Genomic DNA, 26742 nt, shown 5'->3' on the forward strand with positions numbered 1-26742 from the left:
TAATTCTTTCAAAGAACCAGCTTCTGGTTTCATTGATCTGTTTTATTGGTTTTTGTTTTGGTTTTGATAGCATTAATTTCTGCTCTAATCTTTAGTATTTCCTGTCTTCTTCTGGTTTTGGGTTTTATTTGCTGTTCTTTTTCCAGCTCCTTTAGGCGTAAGGTTAGGTTGTGTATCTGAGATCTTTCTTTCTTCTTTAGGAAGGCCTGGATTGCTTTAGACTTTCCTCTTTTGACCGCCTTTGCTGCATCCCAGAGGTTTTGGGTTGTGGTGTTATCATTTTCATTGGCTTCCATATACTTTTTATTATCGTCTTTAACTTCTTGGTTGGTCCATTCATTCTTTAGTAGGATGTTCTTCAGTCTCCATGTATTTGTTACCTTTCCAAATCTTTCTTGTGGTTGATTTCGAGTTTCATAGTACTGTGGTCTGAGAATATGCACGCTATGATCTCGATCATTTTGTACTTACTTAGGGCTCATTTGTTTCCCAGTATGTGGACTATTCTGGAGAATTTTCCATGTGCACTGGAGAAGAATGTATATTCTGCTGCTTTAGGATGAAATATTCTGAATATATCTGTTAAGTCCTCTGGTCCAGTGTGTCATTCAAAGCCATTGTTTCCTTGTTGCTTTTCTGTTTAGATGATCTGTACATTGTTGTAAGTGGGGTGTTGAAGTCCCCTACTATTATGGTATTACTATTGATGAGTTTCTTTATGTTTGTGATTGATTGATTTATATATTTGGGTGCTCTCACATTTGGAAGATAAATGTTTACAATTGTTAGGTCTTCTTGGTGGATAGACCCCTTAATTATGATATAATGCCCTTCTTCATCTCTTGTTGGAGTCTTTATTTTAAAGTCTAGATTGTCTGATATAAGTATGGCTACTCCAGGTTTCTTTTGTTGACCATTCGACAAAAGATGGTTCTCCATCCCCTTATTTTCAATCTGAAGGTGGCTTTAGGTCTAAAGTGGCTCTCTTGTAAACAGCATATAGATGGATCTTGTTTTCTTATCCATTCTGTTACCCTATGTCTTTTGATTGGAGTATTGAACCCATTGACATTTAGAGTGAGTACTGAAAGATGTGAATTTATTGCCATTATGATGCTTGTAGAGTTGGGAGTTTCTGGTGGTGTTCTTTGCTCTTTTCTAATCTTTGTTGATGATCTATATATTTATAGATATATATATATATATATATCTATATATCTCCCCTCAGAGAGTCCCCCTTAAAATTTCTTGCAGGGTTGGTTTAGTGGTCACAAACTCCTTTAATTTTTGTCTGAGAAACTTTTTATCTCTCCTTCTATGTTGAATGACAGCCTGCTGGATAAAGATTTTTTGGCCCCATATTTGTCTGATTCAGCACATTGAGTATATCCTGCCACTCCTTGCTTGCCTGCCAAGTTTCTGTGGATAGGTCTACTGCAAACCTGTCTTCCCTTGTAGGTTAGGGACTTTTTTCCCTTGCTGCTTTCATGATTCTCTCCTTGCCTAAGTATTTTGTGAATTTGACTATGATATACTTTGTTGATGGTTGGCTTTTGTTGAATCTAATGGGGGTCCTCTGTGCTTCCTGAATTTGATGTCTGTGCCTTTCCCCAGGTTAGGAAAGTTTTCCGCTATGATTGGCTCACATAACCCTTCAACCTCTGTTTCTCTCTCTTCCTCTTCTGGGACCCCTATGACTCTGATGTTGTTCCTTTTTTTTTTTTTTTTTTTTAAATTTTTTTTTAAAGTTTATTTATTTTTGAGATAGAGAGAGAGACAGAGCATGAATGGGGGAGGGTCAGAGAGAGGGAGACACAGAATCTGAAACAGGCTCCAGGCTCTGAGCTGTCAGCACAGAGCCTGACGCGGGGCTCGAACTCACAAACCGCGAGATCATGACCTGGGCCGAAGTCGGCCGCCCAACCGACTGAGCCACCCAGGCGCCCCTGATGTTGTTCCTTTTTAATGAGTCACTGATTTCTCTAAATCTTATATTGTACTCTTTTGCCTTAATCTCCCTCTTTTGTTCAGCTTCATTTTTCTCTGTAAGTTTGTCCTCTATATCACTGATTCTCTGTTCTGCCTCATCCATCCTTGCCACCACTGCATCCATCCATGATTGCAGCTCAGTTATAGCATTTATAATTTCATTCTGGCTCTTTTTTACTTCTTTTATCTCTGCAGAAATTCTAATCTGTCTTCGACTCCAGCTAGTATTCTTATTATCGTGATTCTAAATTCTGGTTCAGACATCTTGCTTGTATCTGTGTTGGTTAAATCCCTGGCTGTTGTTTCTTCATGCTCTTTTTTTGGGGGTGATTTCCTTCGTTTTGTCATTTTGAAGGGAGAAAAGTAATTAATGAGGTAGAAAAATTAAAATTAAAAGAAAAATTAAAATTAAAAAAATATTAAAATTAAATAATTAAACACACACACACACACACACACAAATCGAATAAATGATGCTAGATCCTAGGTGTGTTTTGGTCTGGGTGTTGAAAGTGGTTTGACAGATTAGAGGAAAAAAAGGGGGTAGGGGAAAGAAATCGTTTGAGAATTTGAAAAAATGAATACACTTAAGTAGACTAAAATGAGATGATGGAGGTAAAATAGAATTTGAAAAAATATACAAAGAAGTAAAGAATATAGTAGAAAAAAATTAAAAGTATTTTTATTAAAAATTAAAAATAAAAATAAATTTTTTCTCTTCAATAAAAAGAAAAGAAATGAAAAAGATAAAGAGAAAAAAGAAAAAATGGAAAAAAGGAAATCGTTTGAAAATTTGAAAAAGTGAATACACTGTAGTAGACTAAAATAAAATGATGGAAGTAAAATAGAATTTGAAAAAATTTACATTAAAGCAAAAAATATAGTTAAAAAAGTTAAAGAAAAATATTTTTAATATAAATTGAAGGTAAAAATGAAGTTTTTCTGTTTCTGCATTCAAGAAAAAGAAAAGATACAAAAAAGAGAAAAAATAAAAAAGAAGATCGTTTGAATATTTGAAAAGGTGAATACACTGAAGTAGAGTAAAATACAATGATGGAAGTAAAATAGAATTTGAAAAAAATTACACAAAAGTAAAAAATGCAGTAATAAAAATTAAAGAAAAATATTTTTCATAAAAATTTAAAATAAAAATGAATTTTTTCTCTTTCTGTATTCAAGTAAAAGAAGTATAAAAGAAAAAAAAAAAGAAATAAAATCCAATAGATGAACCTGCTAACAGATTGATGTAGGACCGAAATTACTTCGTTTTCCCCTAGACGTCAGTCTATGTAGCTCTTTATAGTCCATAAATTAAACGGGAAGTGAGACTTGTGTTCTTGAAGAGGGAAGTTGGCCCAGTTGGGCGGAGCTCAGTGTAATAACTCCGCTCTCCACTAGATGGCACTGCTAGCCTACTGGGGTGGATTGTTGCGGGGCTCGTAGGTGCGTATGCGCATGCGCGGGATTGTTGAAAATGGCGCTAGCCAGCTATTCAGTGTGTTCTCCCGGGTCAGCAATCGGGCACCCATCCTGTGTCTTCAGCTTTTGTCCACTCCCCGCTTTTTCACTCTCCGTGACCACGCCCCAGGCAGTACCCCTCTCCCGGGTTTTGTCTCAGATGCGGCTGTTTCCCCGGCCCCTTACTTCCAAAGGACTGAGGCTTTGACCCGTTCCATGCCTCTGCGGGAGGGTCTCACTGAGAAATGGCTGAATGCCGGCTGTACACAGGAACGCTTGCGGGACTGCTGCTGCCGGTGCCCCAAGACTGTGGCCAGGTGCCAGCCGGCCCCAGAAAAAGTTGTGAGATAGTGTAGCAGCAGCATTTCAGGGATTATGGAAAATCACAACACACATCCGGCACCAGGCTTCACCCTTAAGGACCTTGTTCCAGCACCAGCAAATGTGGCCGTCTTCTGGGCTGGGACCAGGTGGCTTCAACAGTCTCTGCCAAATGTCCTTCCAGCAGTGGAACCGCTTTTCCCCATGTGGCCCGAGAACCTCCTGGACCCCACTCTGTTCCTGAGGATTCTCCCTTCCCACCAGAGCACCACCAGGTATCGAGCTGCGGAGTTGCAGCCTTTGCGCTCCCTTTGTTTACAGTCTTTATGGAATTTAAACCGTCTCCTTTCTCCTCTCTCCCTTTTTAGTTTAGTCCCTGTGGCTGTTTCTAATTTTCCACTTTCTCTCCAGCTGCTTTTGGGGAGGTGTGCTTTTCCCCTATTCTCCCCCCCCCCCCCCCCCGCCCCCGCCAAGTCTCCAGCCTCTCTCAGGTCACAAAAGCACCTCCCTTCCTGCGCTTTCTAGTTCACTTCTCCACACTGTGTACCTGCTGAATTCTGTGGTTCAGGTTGTGCAGATGGTTGTGTTAATCCTCCAGTCAGTTTTCTAGGTGTGTAGGATAGTTTAGTGTTGGTCTGGCTGTATTTCATGGACGTGAGATACACAAAAAACTTCCATGCTGTTCCGCCATCTTCTAAGAGTTGGGCTGTATAATACATTTTAGGAAGAGCCACAAAGTTGATATATTCCCAAACTGAAAAACAGATGAAAAGGTAAATAAATTATGGTGTATCTGTGTGATGCAATACTACTTGTCAATGAAAAAGAATATACTACTGATAAATACAATAACATGTATGAATCTCAACAAGAGTATGCTGAGAGACCAGACATATAAGAGTACATACTGTATGATTTCATTTATAGAAGTTTCTAGAAGGTAGAAAAACTAAAAAACAGATTCAGAAAGTAAATTTGTGTTTGCCTCACCAGGGATGAAGGATGGATAGTGATAAAAGAAAATTTTTCTGGGTAATGTTTGATGATATTGGTAGTTACACAGGGTTATAAATGTGTCAAAACTCATGGAACTATATATTCAAAATTGATAGTTTATTTGATATAAATTATACCTCAACAAAGGAGTTTTAAACAAAAAAGCTTCCATGTGTAGTTTTATGATCATGTGGCCCACCACGAAAGTATTTGGACTTTCTGTAAGCCACCAGAATGAGCCTGATGGACTCATTGGAAGTTTCTCCTCCTTCAGTAGTGAAGTGTCTGCAGCCTGCAATTCAACCAGAGCTTAAAGTGGAAGCTGCCTTAGAGAAAAGTGAAAAGACATCTATGGAGCGCTTCTCAGATCTGCATAAGATGCTTTTACTACATGTACATATATACTATTGTGTTTGAAAATTTCTGTTACAGAGGAGATTTTCTGTTGAAGGAAACTTCAAGATAAGCCATGTGGTAGGAGTATCCTATATTAAAGAGGCCTGAGTGTGATCAAACTGTTCTACCAGAGGCAAGGTCAGGAGCTTGTGGATTTCCATAGGAAGGAATTTGGAAACTTAGATGTAGGAGGCCAAGTGATTAGAATCAGTCAATGGGGGACGCTTGTGGGATTCATGGTCTCGCCTTGCCCCATAACCTTCTAAGACTACAATAAAGTCTGTAAAGGTTTATAGCAGAGTTGGTGGCTAGGCTCAGGGTGATCCAGAGTAGACAAGAAGGAGCTAGCAAAGGCACAGGAGTCAGACCACCATGCCCCACTCACTGGGAATTAACAGACATCTTGCAAGGCTCGAGGGTTCGCCTATGATAAATAAATGTCAGGGTCTGCATCCTTCCCACATAAATCTATAGCACTTATTAGACTTTCTGGTTTATTCAATATTACTTTTACAACATATATGTAACAACTTTTTAAAAAATATCTTAAAGTAACGAATGAGAAACATAAATCATCTTAGGCTCAGAGTTGAGAAGAAGGAACCCTAAAGGCTGGCTTTCAGTCTGTTGAAATCCGTATACTCCAAATATGACTTTACGTTTTTTGTTTGAATTGTGGATAAATTCCAAAACATCAATATGTGTGTAAATATGTATTCTGAGGCCAAAATTTGCGTGAAACTTTGTTTTGGAATAATTTATTATGTGACATTTCTACTTGAGGTGGTTAAAAATTTAAGGATAAATATAAATACAAATTTCAACTATTACTTTTAAAAGTTTATTTTTGTAATGTTAGATTCACTATTATGAAGTTTTTTAACTAACACCATTTTGATCTTTTACTGTAATTCTCTTAAGAGTTTACTGTTATTTCTCTTTTTTATTTAAAAAAAATTTTTAATGTTTATTTATTTTTGAGAGAGGAAGAGAGACAAAGTATGAGTAGGGAAGGGGCAGAGAGAGAGAGAGGGAGACACAGAACCCAAAGCAGGCTCCAGGCTCTGGGCTGAGAGCAGTGAGCCTGAGGCAGAGCTCGAACTCACAAACTGTGAGATCATGACCTGAGTCAAAGTCAGACACTTAACCAACTGAGCCACCCAGGCACCCCTACTGTTAAATTCTTAAATGCTTCCTTTCTACATTTAGGGAATGATTGAGACCAATAGATGGAGTCAGGAGTGACCAGAAAGAAAATCAGCTTTCCTTATAAGTATGGAATTCTTTCTACTTCTCCATTTAATATAAACATTGCCTTCCTAGCAAACACAAAATTACCGTGTTGTTAGGCAAAGAAAAGATTAATTCTGGTTTCTTCTTCTTTTTTTCCCCTCTATTTAGTATTTGGCAAAACATTGAAGAACTATACTACTGTTTATTCCTGAAAGGATGAATAATTTTAGCCTATAGTAATTGACCTAGTTGTTTTGTTTTTGTTTTTGTCTTTGGTGTATAGATTAGGGTGTGTAGATTTGTGAATGTCTCTTAGAATAGTATTTCCAATCTTTACGTACAAACCCATCGGTGAGTCATAAAAGTAATTTAGTAAGTTATGAAACATGTTTAAATGTTTTAAAAATGAAATGATAGAAAATATCAAGAGTTCGTCACACAGTATTGTTCTGGGAAACACATTTTTCAGGTGTGTGTGTGTGTGTGTATGTGTGTGTGTGTGAGAGAGAGAGAGAGAGAGTACTGGGTTGTAGGATAAAAAGGATTTTTGACTATGGTTTGGAACAGCAACAATATTTCTAAATAGTTCATATGAGTATTTTTAGAGGATCACCTAGAAGTTTCTGATAGCTGAGATAATTGAGCTCACTTCCTATGAAGAAATAGGTAGTGAATTATTGTTGAACTCAGCACTCAGACTCACAAATTTCATTACAGTGGTGTTGAATAAGAATATTAGGTTCACAGATGGCTCTCTTACATCTTTGTCTGAAGTCATTGTCCACTTTTTAATTTGTTGCTTAAACATTTCTTAAAACAGTACATCAGTATATTTTCAGGACATTTAAAAAATTAAAATATCTTTGAACTTCTTCGGTTCACGTTTTGACGAAATACAAATATTCCATCATTTTTTCCCTTATTTTTAAAATTTCCTTTGCCTGGAATTCTCTGCTTCCAATTGGTCATACAGTCAAGTACTTTGCATAATTCAGAGATCATTTCCAAGATCACCCCCATAGAAGGGTTTCCTGAACCACCGAATCTAAAATCTGTCCCCTCAGTGTGTCACAAAAATATTGTTTTCTTTTTAGTGCCACTTATCACTTCTCTAAATTGTCTTGTTTAATAAAATATTGGTTTTGTTCTTTATTCTTCTGTCCGTTCACTCTGAAATCCACCTACCCATCTCTCCAGAATGTAAACACCACGAAAGCAAGGTCCTTGCCTGTCTGTCCACCGCATGCCTTAGAAAAGTGTTTGTCACAGTCGTTCCTCAATGCTTGTTGAGTAGATGACTGATTTAATTTCAGAAATAATGACAAAAATTTGCTTATTACTTTATAAAAACTTTGTAAATGTGGAAATGAAGATAGCTACAGTGATATAACATTTATAATGACATCTTTTTGACCTGGCTTTACCCTCACTAGGCCTTATCTATATATTTTATATTTACTCTGAGTAGGAATGTTCCGATTCCAAACCTTGAATGGCTTAGGAAATAATCAAGGGTGGGAAAAAGAGCTTCTTACCAACCCTGACTGGCAATGACATTTAAAACTGGAGTCAACAATAACTGTCATGAAGGCAATTGAAATACTTGGAGTTTGTAAGTCAGGTGGATGCTTTGGTGTATTACTGTCTGTCCATCTCCTGTTTTAGGGGTCAATACAAGCCCTCAGTGTATTAAAACCTATTAATATACTACTGAGAGATATTTTTTCAGTAAGAAAATTAATAGAAGCAGACAATTACTATCTCTATTGTATGCTGGGGAAACAGTATATCTGCTTAAATGCACTTATTTGAATGGAAAATAGGTAAATATGAAGTATGCTAAAAAGATATAGGATAAAGCCCTTAAGAAGAAGCTGGCCCTATGTTAAAGGTTAAACACTTCAGAAATAACATTATTTGGGGGGAAATTTTGACTCATTATTTGGGGATAATTGAATTGAGTCTTGAGAAATTCAGATATTGATGGGAGTGAGGAGATCGGGGGCAGGGAAAATGAGTGATGCGCATTGAAGAAGGCACTTGTTGCTATGAGCGCTGGGTGTTGTATGTAAGTGATGAATCACGGGAACCTACTCCCGATGTCAAGAGCACACTGTATACACTGTGTGTTGGCTAACTTGACAATAAATTACCTTAAAAATTCAGAAATATGTAACATTTAATAAGCTGGGTACATTTTAATAAGCTGGATGCATTTAATAATAGTGATAGTGATATACATTGGCTATGATGTAGTTTTCTTACTTAGGATATTATTGTGATTATGGGGCCACTAGTTTAAATAGACCGTAGTTATTTGGCAGAAAGATCCTGTAATAAATACATTACATCCATATTAATACCAAGGAGCAATTAGTAACTTTCAAGTTGAGATTCAGTTTATTTATATACATCCTTCTCCAGATTCTCATTAAGTGCTACCCCTGTTTGTTATGTTGTAACAGATGTATGAAACACCAAAGAGGAAATATGTCAAATCAAATTGTTTATTATTTGATCTTAAAAGATGATCAAGAGGAGCAAATGTCCAATGTTTAAATTCTAGGACCTAAAATAAATATTTCAGAAGACTCTCATCTTTTGTTGATTGCTGAAATACACAACAGAATCTCACTTCCTCACTACTTAATTTGCTGTTAAGAAATAATTCCTTGAAAAGAATTGCCTTGTCTGACAAAAATGGAAGATGGAAGGTCTACCGAAATAAGCATTATGTGTGTGTGCATATAGATATTGATATAGATAGATACAGATGTAGATATAGATTGCCCGCTTTGGCTGCACACATAATAAAACTGAAATGATACAGAGAAGATTAGCATGGCCCCCCATAAGGATGACACATAAATTTGTGAACTGTTCCATATTTTTGCTATAAATGAAAGTTAAGATAGTAATCCTAAGTTTTTATCACAAGAAAAATATTTTTTGTAACTGTATGAGATAATTATGTTAAGTAAACTTGTAATTACTTCATGATATATGTAAATCAAATCATTATGCTGTGTCTCTTAAATGAATGCAGTGCTATATGTCAATTATATCTCAGTGAAACTGGAAAGACTGATTATGCCACAAAGGCACAAACTGAAAGGTAAAAAAAAAAAAAAAATCATAGCAACAAAATAATGTTAGTCTATTTTACTGAATACTGTGTTAGTGCAGGTTCTGACCCAGGTATTTTTTCACAAAAATTCTAGGAAGTAGTTAATACCAGTTATATTTCTTCCCAAGTTATGAACGTAGAAACTGAGAATTTTTTCTTACTTAAACTCCATAAACACTTATACTAGAAATGCTTAAATACCAGTGAAAGAACTTGGTTTCCAAACTATGACTGGTGAATACAATGTTTCAGGGGGATAATATGCTCCTTCTATTACTGCCACAAAATATTACTTTGGTTAAAAAGAGAATGATTGATTGACTGATTGACTAGTTATGACAACCCTATTTACCCTCACTTTCAAGTCTATTAAGAATTGTCCAGCTGCTACAGGTTTGAAAATGTTTGTAAGTGAGAAAGAATGCCCTTGATAAATGCAGTGTTTTACTCTGTCAAAATATAACAAAACTTTAAAAAGTGACTATTACTAAAGCACAATTAAACATTTTTTAAGGGCATGGATTTTGGGTTTTTAAATCCATGATATACATTTCGAGTTCTGGCAAATAGCAGAGAATTAGGTCTTCAAAGGGATCCTGGAAGGCTGTCTATGGTCAAATGCATTTTCCAAAAGATACTCAATAACTGTTGTTTCCTTATTCTCACAAGGATCACACACTACAAATCTATAGCTATTTGGCCATTGTCATATTACTCTTGACTTACACTCCATTCTTACCATAAACAAAATAGTGACTGGGGACAAGTAGAAGATTTCCAGTTCTTAATTGCATACCAAGAATTACAGAGAACCTTGGTAATGTAAGATTTGAGGTAGATTAGTTTGAAGCCAATGACTTCTTGGCTCTGTCTTTCTCTCAAAAATAAATAAAAACATTAAAAGAAAAGAAAATGTTATTGAAAGTAGCAACATTTTCAAGCTAGCCCACAAAAGTATCCTCAAACCCAAAATACTTGGGCTCCCTTTGTACCTTTTGGGATATTTATATTGGAATTAAACTACACAGCCTTTGAGAGTTACCTAAACACTATTTATACAATCTGCTAATAGCAAATTATGTTCTTAAAAATAGATAATAATTCAATCTATCTAAAAATATTTTGTAGCTAAAACTAAAATTGATAAAATGAATAAAAAAGTATTGGGAAAGGACTAACATACATAATGTTTGTATAATTCTATATTTATAAACTTCTGTTTAGGCTATCTGAGGAAACTCTAATATATAACACAAATTAATGTATATGTATACATATATGCATACATACACATGTATGTATACCCAAATCTGAAGGTAAAGCCCATAGTATATGCCAGACTTTCAAAGGAATCTCGTATCTAAGAAACATTAAAGATTGAGGGCATAGAACTCAATTTTAATAAGTTTGTTTTTTTCTTATAACTACTACAGTCTATTATACCAGTCTCTAAATATTAACAAATATTTGATAGTTCACAAAATCAAAATTTATGTATAGTAAAGTGGTTAACGGGAACATTCTGGAGTCTGCTAAGTTTTGAATCTCAGTTCTGCCACAGGTGACCACAGACAAATAATAATTTCTAATTGTCTCCTTTTAATTTTTGTAAATTGGGAAATTTATAGAGCTTCCCTTTTAGCTTTATTATGAGGAATAAGGAGAAAACTCGAGTAATACACTTAGACTATTGCTTAGTACAGAATAAATGTTCATAAATGAGTTCTTATTATAATACTTACCTTTGCTGAGTGGAAACACTAATACAGTTAAAGATATATGTGTTGTGTGCTTATTTATTTTGAAATCAACCTGGATTGTATATTTGTCCCAGATACCAAAACATATATAGAATTTATTATCTTTTATGTCACTCTTAAATGATAAAAACAGTACATGATTTAAGAATATATACATTTACACATACATATCCATAGTTAAAATGAACAACCCAGTCTTTTTCTTCCATTGTAGGGAAAAACTCAGTTCATTCTTCCTCTTGTGTGTCTCCTGTACTATTCACACAGCACACTTCATTCTGGCACTTCTGGTCACCAAATGTGTAGGCTTTTTCCCCCATGACAAGCGATTCTCTGAGACATCAGCTGTGTGTCCTATAATTTAAGTCACTTTTAATACCAAACCTGGAGATGGTATCAGACCCCACAGGTTAAGGGCTCGGTCTCACAAGACTGTGCCCCCTCTTAATTTCAGATGTCAGTCACAAGGAGTAGGTCTTCAGGTTATTCACCACTTCTGTCTGATTTGGCTATAAATCAGAGGTTCTTGTGACCCTTTCTCAGTTTCAGTTGAATTGTTAGAGTGGCCCACAGAACTCAGGAAAATACTTACTTATGTTTACCAGTTTAGTACAGGATATATTAAAGGACAGAGATGAAGAGACACCAAGGGTCTTGTGGAGTCTGGGTATGCCACTCTCTCGGTGAGGATGTATTGGCCAGCCAAGAAGCAGTTTGAACTCCTCTTATTGGGATTTTATGGAGGCTTCTTCACATGGGCATGATCAGTTTTTTGCTCCATTTCCAGCTTCTCTCCCCTCACTGGAGACTGGGGAGAGGGGCTGAAAATTCACAGCTTCCAATCATGCCTTGGTCTTTCTGGTGACCATTCCCCATTGAGGAGCCATGCAAGAACCCACACAGAGTTGTCTTAATAGAACAAAAGATGCTTACAGTGCTCTTCTCACTCAGGAAATTACAAAGGTTTTAGGAGCTCTGTGCCAGGAGCTGGAGGCAGAGACCAATAAATATAGTTTCTATGATGTCACAGTAATGAAACTATAACCAAGTGCACCGATATCAAAAGTTTGGTTACCCTGGGGTGCCTGGGTAGCTCAGTTAGCTAAGAATCCAGTTACGGCTCAGGTCATGATCTTGGGGTTCCTGAGTTCAAGCCCTATGTTGGCTCTGTGCTGACAGCTCGGAGCCTGGAGCCTGTTTCAGATTCTGTGCCTCCCTCTCTCTCTGTCCCTCCCCTGTACACGCTCTGCCTCTTTCTCTCTCTCTCAAAATCAATAAACATCAAAACTTTGGTTCCTTTGGGTAAAAAAGGTTGGACAATATATAGAGAAGAAAGGGAGAGAGAAGTGAGCAAATACAGTGAGATAGCTACATGGATGAATGATTGTATGTTATTTTCTATATGTTTGAACTATATTAATAAAATATAAAATATGTACAAAAGTGCTAGAAACTTTAATGAATCTGGGCAACACTGGTAACTTTTTATTCAGTTTTTACTGTTTCAGAACTACAAGTTATGATATTATTCCAGAAGACCGTTTTTTTTTATTAAGTATTACCCTTATCCCTCTTAAATATATATTAAATATATTGTTCACAATATATAATGACTATATTGGATAACAGCAAAATAAGATAAATTCATTCTTTTAGTAAAATAAAACATTTTAACATTGATAAAATCCAAGTATGTGTTATCAGTATATTTTTGCCTTATTAATTTTTCAGTCTGATATATAAGGATATATATTGCACTAAATTGCTAATTATTTAGTTTAAATAGGTCTTTATAATGCCTTGGGATCTTTAATTGATTACAAGTGTTGCTTTTCTGCTTGGGTTTAAGTTACAGTTAGAATTTAAAAAGATCTGCAGATATATACATTTATATACAATACAGACAGTTAGTTACATAATGTTGTTTGGTAATTCCTATGATAGGTAAGATATTTAGATAATTATTTAATACCTACTATGTGCCAAGAGCTGGGATGGACTCTGAGAAGATGACATTATAAGTTAATTACCTTGAGGATGATTTGTAGTCAAATAACTACAAAATTGTGAATTGTAAATTATGTTAATATATCTGTGTAAAAATGTTATAGAAGAAGGCAAGAAAAAGGTGTGAAAACTCACAGACTGTGATTTATGTGACTTTATTTCTCAAAAGTAAAGCTTTTACATTCCGTCTTGGACACCTCTCTTGCTATCACCTATGCAGGGGCCGGCTGGTGTGGGGGGAGGTGAAATGACTGCTATTTACACACAATAACTAATGAAAGAGAGTCTCTTGGAATTGTGCCAACTGATGGCTCCTTGCAGGGGTGGTGATTTGTCTAAATGAAGATTGTTGTCTTGATTAATGAGATAACAAATACAGAAGTTTGTGAGATTAGATTCTCTGTTGGAAGGGCAAAATTTCATAGAATAAGCATGCTTTTGAAATAAAAAAAACACATTTTATTTTCTAGCTGACACTTTCACTCTTATTTGCTGTCAATAAAACAGAGCAAAATTGGTTATACGTGTGTCCTTTCATTCCTAATCCCAAGTTTCCTAGTGATACCCCTCTGCACACGCAGAAATATTCACACATCAGAGGATCTATGACTGAAAATGAAGGCCCCCATATGTTGCAATGTAATTAATAGGAGATTATGAGTAAAAGCTAAGCTCGTGACATATTCTATGGGAAAATCGTCTTCCTTAAATAACAAGATAATCAATATGCAAATATCTGGTTTCTTGTAAGATTCAGACTATATACTCTAGTATTTAATAATTTAAGTATACATATAAACCATATATAAGAAGGAATTAATAATAGAAAGCAATAAATGATTAATGAAAAAATATAAGTGAGATAAATGAGTAGAGTGTGCATTACGCAGTACCTTTGCTACTCTTACATGGTAAAGTGTTTTGAATTGATTAATTAGTTTGGGATTGGAGTGAAAGAGGGAACTCTAGCCAGGATTTGAAAGATTGTCACAATTTTGTTAAGTGGAGGAGACATGGGGGTTATTTTACTCATTCATTCAATAATTCATTCATTTAGTCAATTAGTATGTAAAAAAATTTTTGAGCATCGAAGATGGACATCTAAGTAGCAAAATGGGCTTGTCACTGGATTGACAGATGTAAAGCCATTAGAAATGATCTCTGACCACATGGAACCACAAAGTTCATGATAAGTATCATGAAATAAATGTGCTATAATATTAAAACAGATAACTTTTAATTTAGACTTCTGAGTCACACAGAAAGCTTGTTTGTGAAATAAATATTGAAGGCTAGAAAAATGAATGGAGTGCAGGGACCAATATGTTCTCTGAAAATCAATTTTAGGAGCTCTTTCTGGGTTGCCTGACAATGGTCTCCCTTCCAGTAGCCAAATTCAATGTCCCTCAGAAAAGCCCTGTTTTGGGGCACCTGGGTGGCTCAGTCGGTTAAGTGTCCTACTCTTGGTTTCAGCTCAGGTCATGATTTCATGGTTTGTGGGCTTGAGCCCCACCTTGGTCACTGTGCTGACAGTGCAGAGCCTGCTTGGGACTCTCTCTCTCTCTCTCTCTCTCTGCCCCTCCCCTGCTTGCTCTCTCTCTCAAAGATAAATAAATAAACTTAAAAGAGAAAAAGAAAAGTAAAGCCCTGTTTGTGGGTATGGATGAACTTCTTCACTTCTCATAGAATGTCATACAGCTTGGTCACCCCAAAAGCACAGGAGCAGAGGCAGGGGAGAGTTTGTCTTTCGAGTGAAGACTTCAGTCTTTTGGGCCCTTGAAATCACTGCTTTAGCTGGGCAGCGTTCTCATAGATAATTTTGCACCTTCAGACTCCCCTTTCATTTGATGCAAATAGGCCTTCATGCCACAGTGAGAAGTAGATAGCACTCTGCAGTGCATCTTCCCCTCTCCTATGTTCTCAGCTACATCCTCATCAAAAAAAAAAAAAAAAAAAGTAAATCAATACATTTAAGAGAGAAAAAAAATCTCATCCTATCTCTTTTTGAAGGTTCCATATAACTGCTCTTACAAATATTTCCTTCAAATAGGAAAATGCACTAAATAATCTTGTAAATCACATCAGAAGTTTACAATAATAATCTGATAAAGTCTATTAGAAGAAATCCCTAAGGCATTCAAGGTGACAAAAGCAGACCCAATATTTGATATATCATTCAGTAGGGAACTCAGACACTGAGTATGAGTATGAGAAACATTTCCAGATACCCTATGCCTTTTTCCAGTCAAGTGTGATACATTTTCTATGTAATCTAGACAGGAGTGATCTAGCCTAAGAATTTTAATTATATTATTAGTATCAGCAACCACAAAATTACATTGTGTTCTCCGTTCTATCACATTTTTTTTTGAAAGAGAGAAAATGTGCAATGGGCTAACCTTTACTTCCACGGATCCAAATACACAATTATGGGCAGTGAAGATAGGTGCTGAAGGATGTCATCAGCATGGTATAAATCCGGAGATAGGGAGTTTTCCTTAATGTTATTTTAGTTACCTCCAAACACTGTTATTTAATTAAAGACGTCTCAAGATATATGCAGATAAACATTTGTGGAATGGAAATGTGTGCCCTGGGATTCTTTTAATTGTAGATTCTGTGCAGAGGTGTTTGTATTGATGAAATCTTGCTTTCATGCCTTTCTGTACAATGTTCTCAATTTCTTTAGATGGAAAGATTTCCATATCTGAAATATAAGGCATTGTACTCAATACAATCCAAAGAATTCTCTTGTCATAAAACATTACATGGCATCTCCTCCTCAGACATTTGAACTCTTCAGGGAGAAACAAATGTCATAAAAATGGTGCCAGTCTCACAATAGTGGCAATCCAATATGGCTACCTAACTCCTAGCTTCAGATTGTTTTCTGTTTTGCTAACCCAAAGGCTTTTTCCAATGTCCATATTTAATAATGTGACTATTATACAAAAACATAAACTGAAAGTAAATACTAAAAATCAGGAGAATAGCAGATGAAAAATACATCTGGTGATGCTTCTGTGGTGTTAACAGCTGACATGTAATTAAGCTAACTCTAGCCTAAGCCTCATTATTATTATGCTTTAGTATCTGTGGACTTTTAATTACTTGGCATGATGTGTGCCAGTGTGCTATTCAAATACCTCTATTTTCAGTTTCATTGTTTTTTGTTACACTTCTACTGTCATCTTTTCTTTTAATAATTTAATTTAAAGGTAACGATGGAGAACTTCTAACCCTCATGTCTCTGAATATAAATTTTAATGAAAATATAAATTTCAACAGTTTTGATTCTGTTTTCTGTTGTTTGGAACTGACTAAAAGTCATGACTATTTAATAAAAGTGAAAAAAGAATCCAGCAAAACCAAACTAGAGACACCTTCTAGTAGTTACATTGAAAATCTGTTGTTAAAAAAAGCCTGTTTTTTTGGGGCGCCTGGGTGGCTCAGTCAGTTGAGCGTTTGACTTCAGCTCAGGTCATGATCTCACGGTCTGTGGGTTTGAGCCCCATGTCAGGCTCTGTGCTGACAGCTCAGAGCCTGGAGCTGCTTCAGATTCTGTGTCCCCTTCTCTCTCTGCCCCTCTTCCACTCACACTCTGTCTCTCTGTCTCAAAAATAAACATTAAAAACATTTTTTTAATCTACTTTTGGGGTAGCCACCTTCATTAACTATCATAGTTGGATCTTCTGGATAATTTGCTGCTGCTTCTACATCAACATTTGCTGCTTCACTTTGCACTTTATGTTATGGTGATGGCTGCTTTCCTTAAACCTCATGAACCTGCTTCCACTAGCTTCAGACTTTTCTTCTGCAGTTTCCTCACCTCTCTCAGTCTTCACAGAATTGAAGAGAGTCAGGGCCTTGTTGTGGACTAGGCTTTGGTTTAAGGGACTGTTGTGGCTGGTTTGATCTTCTATCCAGACCACTCAAACTTTCTCCGTAGCAACAATAAGGCCGTTTTGCTTTCTTATCACTTGTGTGTTCACTGGTGTAACACTTTTAACTTCCTTCAGGAACTTTTCCTTTGCATTCACAACTTGGCTAACTCTTTGGCACAAGAGACCTAGCTTTTGACCTGTCCCAGCTTTCAACATGCCTTCCTCCCTAGGCTCAATCATTTCTAGCTTTTGATTTAAAATGAAAGACAAGTAACTCTTTCACATGAACACTTAGAGGCCATTGCAAGGTTATTAATTGTCCTCATTTTAATATTGTGTGTCTCATGAAATAGGGATGCTCAGGGAGGGAGGGAAGTGGGGGAATAGCCAGTCAGTGGAGCAATCACAGCATACACAACTCTTATCAATTAAACTCACCATCTTGTATGGATGCAGTTGATGGCACCCAAAACAATTAAAATAGTAACACCCAAGATCACTGATCACAGACAAATAAAATAGTAATGAAAGCCATCACAAATATAATAATAATGAAAAAAATTGAAATTTCATAAGAATTACCAAAACGTAGCATAGAGACATGAAGTGAGTAATGCTATTGGAAAATGGCTGTGACAGACTTGCTCAGCACAGGGTTGTTACACACCTTCAATTTGTAAAAAGTGAAGTACCTGGAAAGCACAATAAAACAAAGCACCATAAAATAAGGCAGGCTTGTGATATATTTCATAATCAGCCAAAAATCAAATTTTGTTTATTGCATTCTATTTAAGAAGCAGGAAAGTGAGTAGTCTATTAAAAAATGTTATCGGGGCACCTGGGTGGCTCAGTCGGTTAAGCGTCCGGCTTCAGCTCAGGCCATGATCTCACAGTTTGTGAATTCGAGCCCTGCGATGGGATCTGTGCTGACAGCTCAGAACCTGGAGCCTGCTTTGGATTATGTGTCTCCCTCTCTCTCTGCCCTTCCCCTGTTCATGTTCTGTGTCTCTTTCTCAAAAATGAATAAATTAAAAAAAAATTTTTTTAAATATTATCAAAGCAGAAAGTAATAATGTTTTTCCTTCCTAAGTTTTTATTTAAATTCCATTTAGTTAATATACAGTGTAATATTAGTTTCAGGTGTAGAATTTAGTAATTCATTGTTTAATACATCATCCGGTGCTCATCACAAGCGTATTCCTTAATACCCATCACCCATCTAGCCCATTTCCCTGCCCACCTCCTCTCCAGTAACCCTCAGTTTGTTCTCTATAGTTAAGAGTCTATTTCTTGGTTTGCCTTTCTTTTTCCCCCCATGTTTGTTTGTTTGTTTTTCTTAAACTTCACATATGAGTGAAATTATATGGCATTTGTCTTTCTCTGACTGACTCATTTAGCATAATACTCTCTAGCTCCATCCACATCAGTATGAATGGCAAGATTTCATTCTTTTTTATGGCTGAGTAATATTCCATTGTATATATTTACCACATAGAAAGTAATAATTTTAGACACACAGATTGTGAGGTCGTATCTCAATCTGCAAATATTTCAGCACTGAACGGTGAGTCTTATATATCTGTAAAATTCACTTCTATGGACCACATTATATTTTACTGAAGATGTGTTCATGTTCTTGAATCACAAGGTACTTTTGACTTCCTGTTAACCACAATCCTTACCTCCCTTTCTTTTCAAACAAATGCCAGGATTTGTTTCTATATATTCATATATGCAAGGAAGACTTATTCACAGCTAGGTGAAGACAGATGATGTTCTCTCATGCTAGCAGTGAGACATTAGTTGAAAAAGGAAAAGAAGTGTATACTACAATAGAAAGGCTTCTATAGCACACTAAGTGTCTTGGGGTGGGCACTCTAGAGATGGGAAGTTAGAGGAGGATGTAGATGGAACTAGTCAAGAGGATTCAGAAGCCAAAAACATGATTTTTCTCCGGACCCAGTAGTGTCCCCAGGATTGGAGGCTCTAGGAAAATCAGAATATAATAACTAGGTCGACACACAGATGACCCCAAGCTGTATGGTGGCAGCATCTGGGGCTGTACAAGTGGCTTTTCTCATGGAGCATGCAGACAGAGCAGTACAGGAAGAACAGAGTAACTAATACATTGATTGCAAAGAGATTTTGAGAAACTCCCAGAAACTACTAAGCAAATACTTGTGGATAGAGTCTATTTTAAATGGGTGGATGTTTTTGAGATCATGGACCTATGAGCCACATTCAAATTTTATTTTGTTTTTATCCTGTTGAACTTACTTTAGGTGACCAACCTTTCATTTTCCTCAGAACATAACTGGTGATCTGTCCTTACGGGATGATAGACTAATTTCTTTGTATAAGATTATACTGAGTTTGCTTCAAATGCACATTTGGGCATGTTATGCAAATAGACAACTGTTATAAATCTCAATATCCAGGCTGACACTCTCCAAGTATGTGTGAAACTCAATTTAACTGTTAAAAGTGATTTATTATTTATATTTCCAAATATGTATATGTCTCTGAAAGTTCTGTTTACTGTTCGCTCAGTGAAATATACTGAGTATTTGTAAATGAGTAAATTGCTGATATAAATCACTGACCCACACAATTCTCTTAGATATTCTGATCATTAACTGGAGGAAATCTGGCCGGTATCTATTGATTTAGTCAAACAGTTTACAACTTCACACAAAGTTATAGTACTAGATTCAGCTTCTTGCCTTAAAAATTCCTGCACAGGATGACAACTGAACTTCTCTCTGTGATTAGAGTTGTCTGCTATATTTAGATACCCAAGGAACTCCAGCATGGACCATCTGCTTTATTCCATGTACTTTTGTTTAGAAACTTTCTAAACTTTTGTTTAGAGTTTGTTTCTACTCTGACTTGATTCACCAATTATTTGCACAGCTCCCAATTCTTTCTATTTCAAAAGTCTTTCCTACGATAAAGTGGATAAACAGCTCTTTAAGCATCAAGTGCTCAATTATTTTCTTCAATTTTCATGAACAGAGTGTGTATATATATTATTTTGTCTGATCTATGACATCTTTGGAGAAAGAAGCCATTATCATTAATGGCATTCTAGTGCATTTAATGGGGCACTAGAGTAATCAACACACTGAATCTGTGGCCTCCTTACCTGTGACACACAGGAATGTGTTATACAGATTAGTGAAAACCTCAAGAGACACATGTACTCTTTGTATATGCGCTTATGTCTAATATGTATATTTGTATCTACATCTGCATCATCTATATCTTTATCTCGTACCTTGTTTTCTTGTACTTTGCCGATTATGCAAGACAACCAAGAACATTGCCTTAGGGGTGCCAGAGTGGCTCAGTCAGTTAAGGGTCTGACTCTTGATTTCAGCTCAGGTTATGATTTTGGCTCAGGTCTTTATTCCAGCTCAAGGTTTGTGGGATTGAGTCCCGTGTTGGGCTCTGCACCGAGCATGGAGCATGGTTAAGATTCTTTCTCCCTCTGACCCTCTCCTCTACTCTCTCCCTCACCCTAAAAAAATAAGAATAAAAATAAAAGAACAGTAGTGCCTTTTGTGCCCTGCCTCTCACTACCATGGAATGATGTGACAGTAAGTGGTAAATAGTATACTTTCTGGGCTTATTATTTCCCTTGGTGGTGTATACAGGTTATTGCTTTCTTTTGAAAATCTCTGCTGTGACTACTGCTTCTTTCATGACTTTACAAGATGTTTTTTACTGGTAATGATCCAGAAAAATTTAATTAAAAAACAAATTTAATTAAAAAACAGAGATCTCCTGTTCCCATTTCTAGCTACAGTTTTCACTAGTTCCTAAGTGAGAAGTGAGAAGCTGGAGGTTAAGGTTTTATATTACCTAGTGCTGGTTCCAACTTTACTATGTTTGATTTAACCACGAAAAAAGCTTTTAATGATGTTATTTAGAGCATTTTCAGGAAATCTTTGTCTTCCAGAAAAATCTGGAGTTAAATAACCCCTTCAGATATTGCTAAAGAAAAAATATTTAAATCAGCTGGTGCTTAAAAGACATTTATTATGTAAACTCTGATGTTTGCACTTTATGGGGGAAAACACAAGACAGAAATACAATAAATTATTCTCTATTTCCTACAATTGCTTTTCAGTGTAGTACTTCCCATGGCTCTTCACAAAATTTTCTATACTCAGAATCTGGAATATTCTGTTTGAGCAAGTCCTATTTGTTTAAGATAATTGTCTAGAAACTATACTACATGTCATCGATATTAGCAACAGGGCATACAAGTTTCCTAGAATTCAGTACACATGATGACAGGGGATCAGAAGAACAATTGGATATCTAGGCAAAGCGGTGGAAAAAGTCTGGAGTCTGGACTTGGGTTCACTTAAATTGCTTGACACTCAATATGGTCACCTGCAAAATAATGATAGTAATACTACTTTTTCCAGAGAAAGGAAGGAGATAATGTGTAAGAAAAACCCTTCCTACACACTTCAGAGTGCTCCACAAACACTAGTTCATATTAATGATGACTGTCACAGATAATTTTGCCACTGGTGGGAAATGCTGTCGTCTCTGCAGCATTGATACCAGGGAGGGTATTGCAGAGAACAAGAAAGCTTCAGTATTCTCTAGACCATTGCTGTGTCCAATTTGGGACTGCCATCTGCCCACAGCAGCCTAACCTCTCAAGATAGACCTGTTGCTGTTCACCACACAGTGTTACAGTAAGGGTCAAAAGAGATTAATTATCCTGCCCTTGTGGCTATAATGCCCTTCATTCACTTTCCCTTTGTCCATGGATGGGATAACTGTCAAAAGCTAGAAAACTCTGAGAACTAACCCTTTGCAGTGGCACATCCTCAGCAATCTCACTGGCCACATGTAGATTTCATATTTTATTCTCTAAGGTGAAGTTAGTTTATTTGAAATGGCTGTTTATTTCTCTTTGCAGAAAGGATTGACTTTCTACAATGTCCCTTTTTTATTTGTCTCTTTCCTTGTCTGTTTCCCTTACTCTCTGCTTGAGAGCAGAACAATGATAAATTTATTTCTTGAAAAAAATAGCAAATTGTGAGAAAGCTCTTTCATTAGCTTTTCTTTCTCTGCTTTATTTGCTTCAAGAGATGGAGTAGTCTGAAAGCAAGCCTTTTACAATGGTGCTGGATTTAACAATTATTTGCAAGACTCTACCTTCAAGTGTAGAATTGCACCCTAGCAAATTCCACTAAAAGTGTTATAAATTAAGTAGATGTTCCAATTAGCAATTGAGACTCCCGCAAGCTAACTTTTGAAATAACAAGAGCCCTGAAAATCCAGCTGAGAAACCAGGAAAGGACATTGGAAAGGTTGTCACAATGATGGGATTTTGTCCTGACTGTGCAACATTTTAGTTCCTTTCACTGAAGGTTCTGGAAAAAGGGGCAGATTAAAATCCTTAAGGTGGGTCAGGTAGCCTGACAGACTCTGTCTCACTCCATATCAATGATGCTAATCTGTGATAAATATTTGGTCTTTGACCTTCTTTATGCCAACCTTCTTTAATTTGCCTACTTTCCTCCGTTTTTGTTTTCTCCTAATTGCTTCACTTGATTCTCATTCAAACTCACTTACACAAAAAGAGAGGTAAAAAAAAAAAAAAAAGAAGAAAAGAATATTACAGACATTCATTGAATACATCTAAAAGATATTTAATTAAGTTTTGCCATAGATGCTTCATTATAATTGCTTCTTAGAAAAAAAGTAATTTTTCTAAGCTTGTTTACAATTTTACAAATTGGAATCTGGGTGGTATTGTGGCAAGAAACGGAATGTATGATCAGAAACCAGGTCGGGTTGACTTGAAAATAAGGTGTGTGTCAACATTTACCACCCTTAGGATGTTGAGCAAGTGATTTAATTTATATATGTGGTGCATCTTATTACTATCACGGTTTCAAAAATGCAAATTCCCTATTTTATATGCAGCTCATCTGCTCTTAAACTGGTATAATATAATGCCATTAATTGAGATTAACTTGAAGTAATGACATTTTACTTTGGAATAAAGTTAATATTTTAAAATTCGTTTTACGATCGGTTAGAACACAGAACTGATAGTTTATTTCAGAGCTGCCTCTTCAGGCACAGAACTTGGTGTCCGAATGGGGCTCAGAAAGCCCACCTCAGTACTGTGGGCGAACCAGATGGCCTTCTGAGTTCCCCCCTTGATACGAAGTCTGTGAGTCTGATAATCGCCCTTAACAAATGAGTACCACATAAAATGTACATATGCTAACATGATTTCCCGCACAAATGTGCAGAGGCCAAAAGTAGATGACATTAGTGCCAGTGAGTATGATAGTCCATCCTGATGGCAAAATAACCTCAGAGTCACCTGAGCTCTGGTGCAGCATTCTCTGCTGCCTCTTTTTATCCCCACTCTTTTCTGGTCACCTATCAGCTTCTTCTCTCTAATTGTCATACATGTAGACCATCCTGTGCTCTCTGCACTGGTCAAGGCTCTAGGTCTTGTGCACGTATGTTGCAGTATTTGTTAGACATTGTTTTGTGAGAGGTGATTAATATGTTTGGCTATCCTCCAGCCAAAACGCTTAGTTTACTAAAAATCAGTTAAGAAGTTCTTATGTTTATGCATCTTTATGCTCCTGATACTTTAAAGTATGCTCATGAGACTTTTTAAATAAATTCTCCCCAAAATCACAGAAGTAAATAATATTTTAGTAAATATGCTTTAGTGTCTCTATAGCAAATATGCTTTAATATGAAATGCCTTAATGTTACAGCTGATAATAATTAATAAAGGAAATATAAATAAAGCTATGTATGTAATCCTCAATTTCTAATTGAACATATTGAATCTACACTTGTCTCTCTGGCACCCTAGAAAAAATGTTCAGTTTTTTAACTTTGATTTTAAATGGACAGCAACTGTTCTCCCTGGGGAAATATTCTCAGCAGAAAATCCAGGAGTCCTATAGTCAATAATACAAGAAAAAAATATGAGAAATGGGGAAAATATCTTCTGAATAAATACATAGGTCAAGAAAAGAATGATATACTTAGAAGCATTTTTATAGTATCTGTACATCCTCTTTTCGGGGCTGGATTTAACAGAGAAATGTCCGGCAATGCGTGACTTGGTGTGATGCTATGGCATTCAAAAGGATACAAATTTTTGATCAAGGCTGTAAATGATATAAAATATCTCCTTTTAAATCTGAGCTTATACAGTTATATCAACTCTGTAGTTGTAGCACACGTTAAAGTAACTATAAACAATAGTGTTTTCAACTAATAATATCTGGAATCATTTTTTTTATCTTGTAATAGGTAAGTTCAGATCACCCCATAACCAGAGTGTAATGAAATTGTCAACATTTTCTTCATTTCTTCTTTTCCTGACAAATGGTGTGAACATATCACCTTTTTCTCTTAATGGAAAACCTAACTGGAATACGTCAAAATGCTATTAGGTTTTTCATTTTCTTCTACAATGCAATGCTCGGGAATGTATGCAGCCTTCATCTGGGCACCACTGTGGAATATTCCTTGTCCCTGATAAAATGACTGCAAAGGAAAATCAAGCAGAATTGTTCTCAGGTTTGTATTGCTGCTCCTTTGTTACAGTCTCTCGGAGAAAGTGTGCAGGGGGATTATCTGTGCTGCAGGAATACACATGGGTTATGTTAACCAAAATGTGTTTAAAATTTTACCCGAGTTATTTTAATGTGCAAACATGTTTAATGAAAAAGTCTTCATGTCCAACACTACTTATGCATATGCTATATTTTGGAATAAAAGAAAGAACAGTAACATGGACTGCTTGCCATAAGTTTTGAAAGACACTTATTGCAATATTATGTAGGAAGAGGGGAAAATAAAATCAAGTGCCCTCGCCCCATGGGAAATATCTGTAGCCTATTCATTGTTTAATTTATTTTGTCTTGAACTAAACCAATAATGGGATATAAAATAAATCCAAGTGAACATACATGAGACATAGAAGTCAGTATAGGAAATGGACATTGTTTCCATCTAGAGAATTTTACCTATAGATTGCAATTAATAAAAAAGAAAGTAACATTTCCTCCAATGGCAACTTAACAAGAAGAAAACCTTAACTGATATTTTTGTTGACCTGGTAAGCAATTTGATTACCTGCAGCAAAATAAAAACAAGAATACTTAAAATGGAGCGTGTGTGTGTGTGTGTGTGTGTGTGTGTGTGTGTGTGTGTGTCTGTCTGTCTCTATATATGTATGTATATATCTTTCCTCTAGGACATCAGTTTCTTAAAAAAGTAGTTACATGGCAGAAACACAGATTTTTGAATAATCAACACAAATCCTAATGTCATTTTTAGAGAGGCAGTCCAGTGTGACATATGTAATCTGATCATTTCAAAAATCATATAACTTAACAAAAAAGTAATTTGAAGCTATTTTGAACCTCCCTAGAATTCAGCACAACATAAAATTACTTCATGCTTACTTGTATCAATCAGCTTTAAATACTTTAAATTGTTAATAAATGAAGAGACAATTGGCTCTTTTCTCCAGGTCTGTTATTCTTGACAATGCTTTAGTAATTCTTCTAGCAATGTCTGAACAGTAGTATCTTGATTTGCTCTGAATGACAGGTCCAGAGCAAGCATTTCTCCTAATGCTTGGGAAGAGCAATAAATATTTTCTTGGAGCTCTTGTTATGATTTATTTTTAAAATCCTAACTAGAGTTATGGGAAGACTTCATAGTGAAACATTTTCATTTTATGTTCACCTCAACAAAAATGCACCAGCTGGTAGGGAAACTCATTTGAAGTATAGAAATGATGCCACAATATTCAATAACTGAACTTCCTAGAACAAATGGCTATTAAGAATACACAGTACAGTCCTTTCAATCCCCAAATAATTTACTACTAAATGTGGAATGGACGATCTCAGGCCAGAACAAACACATTTACGCTTATGCCCCTTTCTCTTTTCTGTGTCCAAAGAATTTAAAGGCCAAAACCAAATATTTATGCATCACATTTTCCTTAGGAGGATAATTTTATAAGGAAATATATCTTCAAATTGAAAATTAGAATTAATATTGTACAAATTGCGTGTATATCCGTTAGAGTGATTTGAGGGCTACTCAGCTACTGTCTTCAAATTTGGCAGATTTAAGGTACAATAGTCACTATGGAGAAATTCACACTTTTTATTCAGGCTCATCAGTGTGCTGAAGCTACTGTCTCAGATAGATATATTTTCAAATCAGGAAAAAATAAAATAAAATGCACCTAGAAATCAAATGTCGAGGTCATTAGCTACCACCATTTGGTCTTGCTGTAATGACATCCCCATCGCGTGCATGGCAATTTGCATACCATTACCCATTATGCTCTGTTCTGCAATTTGGCTTCTGGAGGTCACTGTACCTTGATTTACTTTGTTAAAAGAGAGCATTTTCTAAGCATCAAAGTCATGCTGTTTCAGGGCCCACTATATCTCTGCTGGCAGCTTCTGCGAAAACAAGGTGCAATGACAAATTGAACTGGAAATCCTGAAATTTTAACCATTAAAAAAGAAATCTT

General features: G+C 36.1%; 1 long non-coding RNA gene and 1 other non-coding gene across 2 annotated transcripts in view; both read left to right on the top strand.

Moving 5' to 3' along the window:
* LOC147572038 (uncharacterized) overlaps window positions 1–26742 on the top strand; it is a 169100-nt gene that overhangs the window by 110737 nt on the left and 31621 nt on the right. The gene's annotated exons all lie outside the window — the stretch shown is intronic.
* LOC112859822 (U6 spliceosomal RNA) lies at window positions 9180–9285 on the top strand. Its single transcript, XR_003223554.2, has one exon. It is a non-coding gene; the product is annotated as a U6 spliceosomal RNA (small nuclear RNA).

Source organism: Puma concolor, chromosome F2 (genome assembly GCF_028749965.1).
Source record: "Puma concolor isolate L17-30 chromosome F2, mPumCon1.1.hap2, whole genome shotgun sequence".
Taxonomy (NCBI): domain Eukaryota; kingdom Metazoa; phylum Chordata; class Mammalia; order Carnivora; family Felidae; genus Puma; species Puma concolor.